The 6968-nt window shown below is 35.1% G+C and overlaps 1 pseudogene; it reads left to right on the top strand.

The window, feature by feature from the left end:
- Positions 1 to 4942: 4942 nt before the first annotated feature.
- On the top strand, positions 4943 to 5434 carry LOC141493877 (sorting nexin-3-like; annotated as a pseudogene).
- The last annotated feature ends 1534 nt before the right edge of the window (positions 5435 to 6968 follow it).

Here is a 6968-nt window from a genome sequence, read left to right as displayed (position 1 = left end):
CTTTTTAAGGAGATATTGTTTTTAAATCATTCTTTCTGAGTCACAGAGAGGTCATGAGTGTCCATTAATTCTGGCTATCTATATTCTTTCAATTACAGTTACAATTCTCAAGAGTTTTGAGAATCTTTCTCCCAGGTGTGGCTATATAGCCAATTTCATCTTATTGCACAATTGTTTTTTCTTTTCCCTTTTTTACCTTTTCATGTGTCTATTGAGTCTCCTCTTTCAAGGCCAAATTTTCTATTTAACTCTGGTCTTTTTGTCAGGAAAAGATACAAGTCTCCTATTTTGTTAAAAATCCATCTTTTCCTCTAGAAGGGAAGGCTCAGTTTTGCCAGAGAGTGACTTCTTGGCTGTATTCTACGCTCCCTTGCTCTTCAGAATATCTTAGTACAGGACCATTGATTCCTTAATATTGATGCAGCCAGGTCCTGTGTAATCCTTATTGTGGTTCCTTGGTATCTAAAATGTTCCTTTCTGTCTGCTTGCAGGATTTTCTCTTTTATCTGATAGTTCTGGAATTTGGCCACAATATTCCTTGGTGTTTTCATTTTGGGATCACTTTCCAGTGGGCATTGATGTATTCTTTCAGTAATTATTTTGCCCTCTGGTTCCATGTCATCAGGACAATTTTCCTTCAAAAGATCCTGAAATATTAATTCAGGCTTTTTTTTAAAATTCTCAATGTGTTCAGGAAGTCCAATAATTCTCAAACTGTCTCTACTTTATTCTCTATGTCAGTAATTTTGCCAAAGAAATATTTTATGTTTTCTTCTATTTTTTAGATTTTTTTGGTTTTGTTCAGCAGCTTACTTGTTTTCTTCATTTACCTTTTGCAACTCCTTTTCCAATTGGTCATTTCTATTTTTGAAGGAGATTTCCATTTCCCCAATCGTAGTTTGGAGAGAATTATTTTCTTTTTGCCCTTGTTCAGTTGTATTTTCCAAGGATATTTTTTCTTGTTGCAAGGTGTTTATTTTCTATCTTAAGTTGTTAATATTTTCTTGGGTTTCTTTTCCCAATTTTTCCAATTGATTTTTTTAAACTCCTACCTGATCTCCTCTAAGAAGTCTTTCAATTCATATTCTCCTCAGAGATTTCTAGCTCTCTCTGAGTTAAGGTATTTGTCTCCAAGTTAGCTTTCAATGGTTGCCCTTTCACTTGGCCCTTCTTTATTTTCCTTGAATCCTGTGCTAAGGGAGGGGCTGGTAAAGAGAACTTTGGTTTTGAAAACCCTAGAGTCTTTGCTCACTGGGCTTAGTAACTCCAAGTGAACTGACCAGTAGAGGCTGCTAGAGGCTTTGTCTGGAATGTCTGTGACTTTGATTTGTGGACCACTACCTAGGCCTTTGGGGTGGGGTGTGAAGAGCAGCAGGGTCTGAATTATCCTTGAACAATGTGTTCTGGGCCCTTGGGCTAAATAGGTAATCTCCTTACTATTCATACTATTCACTTAGTACTGAGAGAGATCTGCTGCCCACACCTAAGACTGGGAGGGTTGGGGAGGTTGTTACTGTGTTTGCTCTGGGAAGACTCCCTTTCTCTCACAGGGTTGGGGGACAGGCTCAATTGGAAACATGTGGACTCTACTGAAAATATGGGGTATGCATCCCTAGTCTTCCAGGTCTGCAGAGCTGAACGAATTGCACTGGAACTCTTGAACCTCACTTTAGTTCTCCTGTGCCCTTATAAAGTCAAAAGCTTCTGTGGCTATTCTGAAGTTAGTCCCGGATCTCACCTCACCACCCCTGCCCTGGCTCTCTGCTCTCTGACCCTGCTCACCAATGTTCCCCTGAGACAAACCTTGTTGATAGATGTTCTTCTCCTTTGCTCTTTCTGGATTTTGTGGCTTTGAATTCTGTTCAGTAGTTTAATTCATATTAATTCAGAGGGAAAGCCAGGAGACCCTAGGACAGTGCCTGGCTTCTCTCTGCCATCTTGGCCAGAAATCTCCATAACAGCTCTCTTTTTGTATTGTCAAAGAATTGGAAATTGAGAGGATGACCAATGGGGAATTGGCTAAACAATTTATGGTATATAAATACTATAGAATACTATTGTTTTATAAGAAACCATAGACTCTAGAGGAACATGGAATGACTTATGGAACCTGATGCTGAGTGAACAGAACCAAAAGAACAATGCACACATTAACAACACATTGTGAGATAACTATCTAGATGGAAGCAGTTCATCTCAGCAGTTCAGAAAGCTAGGACCAGCTGTATTGGACCAGCTATGGAAAATGCTATCCTTATCCAGAGGAAGAAAAGCAAAACAAAATGAAACACGCACACATACACAGACACACACACAGACACACACACACACACACACACACACACACAGACAAAAGAACAAATAAAGAACAAAAAAAAAGAATGAGCTTTCAGAATCTGATGAATACTTTATAAAAATTATCTCATATACATATATATATATATATATATATATCTTTCCATTAATGCTAAGTCCCCATGCCAGAAATAATTAATTTGTAAACATATCTATCAAAATATGTATGTACAAAACTAACCTATTTGCTGCTGAGGGGAGAGGGTGGGAAGGGAGTATGAAAATAAATTCTGTAACTTAAAAATATACATGTGCATATGGATCAAAATAAATAAATAAATAAATAAAAAGTTAAAAAAGACCAACTGGAAAAAGGAAAACAACTCATTTAAAATTAAAAATAACCAACTGGAAAAGGAAACACAAATGTGAACTAAAGAAAAGAAAACCATAAAAATTAGAATTTGGTAAATGGATATTAATGAGTCTATGTCTTAACTGCATCAAACAAAAGACTGAAAAAATAGAAGAAAATAGATTTAGGAGAGTTAATTTATGAATTATTGATCTATATGAAGGCTTCAATAAAAAAGAGTATGGAAAATATCTTTCAGAAAGTTATCATGGAAAACTGTCCTAGTATCCTTGAAAAAGAAGTTAAATATTGTTTGAAAGAATTCACATCATTCACATCCAGAAAGAGATCCCAGAATGAAATCTTCAAGGAATCTTGCAGCCAAATTTCATAATCCTCAGTTAAAGGAGAAAACACTATAAGCAGCCAAGAAGAAGAAGTAAATTAAACATCAAGGAACCATATTCAGGATTAATCAGGGCTTATCAGTTTCAATCTTAAAGTACTGGAGGGCCTAGAATATGATATTCTGGAGCAAAAACACCCTTGGATTACACCTAAGAATCAATGTCCCTGCAAAATGAAGTATATTGTTTCAGGGAGAATAGTTGGCTCTTTAATAAAATAGAGGACTTTCAGTCTTTCCTGGGGCAAAGACCAAAACTGAACAGGAAATTTTATCTTCAAATAAAAGATTCAAGGGATAAGCAAAAAAGTTAAATGGAAAGAAGAAAAAAACTATCAGTCAATAATGTTATCCTACAAACATCCCTACATGAAAAAATTAAAAGTATGACTCTTGAGAGCTGTATTTATCTTAGGGTAATTAAGTAAACATACTTTGAAATGGTATAGATACAGGTTATTCATGGAAGTATTGATGCTTTAGCTGATATTCTAACTCAAAAGTGTTGAAAATAGTTGAAGTGGTAAATGAATATTTGAGTATAAATGGATCTTGAAATGATTTTGCTTAACATGATGCTTTGGTTGACAAAGATTGTTTTTCTATGGGAAAGTGCGAGGGAGTGGACTTAGAGAGTATGGTATCAATAGATTTTGAAGTGATTTTACTTTATATGATCCTTTACCTCCACTTTGAGGGAGTATACTTAGAGAGGGCAGGTAAAATAGATCATGAATTTTGCTTTACATGATACTTCACCTTATAAGAATTTGATTTCTCTAGAGGGTAATTGGAAAGAGGGTATCATATAAATTGATTAAAGTTTCATGATGCTTATGGCTCTTGAGAACTGCATTTCTAATGACACAGTTGAAGGAAATATACTTCGACAGAGGCTGAGGATATGAAGTGACTAATGCAATGATGCATACAAATATATAAATCAATCAATCAGTTAATCAACTAATCAACCCTTGAGTATTGATTATTGAGTCAGGACAGATAAGAGGAGTATATATTGGCAGAGGTTGTGGGTACAAAAGAGATTTAAAACAAGTGATGTAGATTATGTTAGGAGAAAATGAAGCAAAAGAGGATAAATAACACCACATGGAAAGACACAAAGAGAACTGAATCAAATTTATAAAAATACAAGTCATTCTCAAATTTATAAATGGCCGAAGGATAGGAACAAATCATTTTCAGATGAAGAAATTAAAATTATTTAATGCCTTTTTGGAGACAGCTAAGTTGCACAGTGGATAGAGCACTGGCCCTGGACTCAGGAGGACCTGAGTTCAAAGCTAGCCTGAAGCATGTAATACTTATTTAGCTGTGTGGCAAGTCTTGTCTTTGCCTTGTCAAAAAAAATAACAGACATAAGAAGAAAATGCTCCAAATCATTATTGATTAGATAAATGCAAATGAAAGTAACTCTGATGTCCCACTTCACATCTATCATATTGGCTAAGATGACAAAAAAGGAAAATGATCAGTGTTGGAGTAGATGTGGAGAAACTAGTACATTAATACATTATTGGCAAATTTGTAATCTGTTCCAATAATTCTGCAGAGCAATTTTGAACTATGTTCAAAGGGGCAATAGAGTTGTACATAGCTTTTGATATAGTAATACTTGATCTATATACCAAGGAGATCATAAAAATTGGGAAAAGTGTCACATGTGCAAAAATGTTTTTAGCAGGTTTTTTTTGTAGTGGAAAAAATTGAAAATTGAAGGAATTCCCATCAATTGAAGAGTGACTGAACAAGTTATGGTATATGGATTTTATGGAGTACTATTGTTCTGTAAGAAATCATGAGAGGATTTCCCCAGGGTGGGCGGTGGTGGCGGGAGGAGGACAGAGCAGCTGCGGTGAAATGAAATGGTGGAGACAGTAGCAGACATGGAGTTTGGCTGATCACCAAACCACAGAACCTGAATGACGCCTAAGGGCCACCCAACAACCTCCTGGAGATGGATGTCAGCAACACTAGATGGTGGGGGTTGGCTGAGGTCGCTTCACCACCTATGAGATCAGGGTCAAGACAAATCTTCCTATTTTCAAGTTGAAGGAGTCTTCTGTAAGAAGAAGATACAGTAATTTTGAGTAGCTTCAAAGTGAATTTGAAAGGGAAAGCAAGGTTATAGTCCCACCTCTTTCAGGGAAAGCATTTTTGCATCAACTTCCTTTTCAAGCAGATGATGGAATATTTGATGATTTTTTTTTATAGAGGAAAGGAAGCAAGGACTTGATCAATTTACAAGCAAAGTTGCTGGCTACCCATTGGAACAGAATGAATGTTGTCTTCACATGTTTTTACAAGATGAAATAATAGATAAAAGTTATACTCCATCCAAAATCAGACATGCCTGAAATGCTGTAAAAAAATATATCTATGTCAATATATAAACAAAATTATTACCATGAACATTTGTGATTCATATGCAGCAATGAAAAGGTTCTTGCTAATTTTAGCATGCTACACAGAAACGGGCCAATAAGCCTCCAGTATACTAACACTCATTATGACACTCAGTTTTGCTTTGTTTTGGCAGTTAAAAACAAATTTATTTGTTTAAGCAAAAATCCCTCTTTCTACCTTTTAAAAAAAATAGCTCTTGAGTGCTGTTTTAATTCAGTGCACACTATTTGTTCCCCTCTATTATCTGCTGTGGCCCAACTAAAGTTACTGACTTGGCCTTACTAGAATTTGCACAGTTTTTCTGTCACATCTGCTTTGTGTCTGATTGATTAAAATGTTTCTCATGGTCTTTTTGTTACACAGTGTCACCTGTTCTAATTTATGTGTAGAAGCATTAGGCGGTTATTTTCGAGTACTTTACGTGTGAGAGAAACACTCTTGTGCAGAAAGTATCTTCCTTCAGGCTTGTAAAATACTTTCTATGGAAGACTAATGAGGAAAATCTTTATATTCTGCATAAAAAATCAAATTTATATACTAAAATCATTTGTCTAAAAATTTAAATTGTTTTGAAATAAAATTGAAAATACAAGAAAAAAAGAAATCATGAGAGGCCAGACATTAGAAAATCATGGGAAGATTTTCATGAACTTATGCTTAATGAAGTGAGCAGAACCAACAGAATATTGTACACATTAACAACAACATTGTGAGATGATCAATTCTGATGAATGAGGCTCATCTTTGCAGTTCACTAATCAAAGACAATATTGAGAGACTTCCTGTGGAAAATGTCATCCACTTACAGAGAAAAAAATTATGAAGTCTGAATGCATAGGAAATCATACGTTCATTTAAAATTTGTATTTTATGCTTGTTCTTTCTTTCTCATGGTTCTAACCCCACTCCATATATTGTTTTAATTTCCTTTGTCACAACATGACTAAATATTAAAATATACAAATGTACAAGTTTTGCCAGATTGTTCAACAGCATGGGGATTGGCGGAGCAATGGGAGGATGGTAGAAAAATTGTGCAAATCAGAAACTTGAAGATGGATTAATGATGTTATTGGAAAAATAAAATAAATGTAAGATCTATAAATACACATACAGAGATATACACATAAATATATACATCTATATTAACATATAGATAAATCAAAAAATATATATTCCTATCCAGTAGTCCATGTTAGCCATGGTTTCTTTTACTGTATTCATAGAACCTCAAATACGTAATAGTTTCTTTAGTTGGGACAAAGACACCATTTTTAAGTCCTATTCTGGACATAAAAGCAACCACTGGTCACATAACTGGTGTGTTTAAGTGCTTGACTGAGTTAGAATGCTTTGTCACAACACAGAAAATGAATGTTTAACTAATTCCTTAAAAGTACCAAACTTTTTAGAAGAAAACATCTAGTAAGGGTGGCTAGGTGGCGTAGTGGATAAAGCACTGGCCCTGGAGTCAGGAGTACCTGG

The sequence above is a fragment of the Macrotis lagotis genome, chromosome 7 (assembly GCF_037893015.1).
Source record: "Macrotis lagotis isolate mMagLag1 chromosome 7, bilby.v1.9.chrom.fasta, whole genome shotgun sequence".
Taxonomy (NCBI): domain Eukaryota; kingdom Metazoa; phylum Chordata; class Mammalia; order Peramelemorphia; family Peramelidae; genus Macrotis; species Macrotis lagotis.
This window is presented reverse-complemented; position numbering and strand designations above follow the sequence as displayed.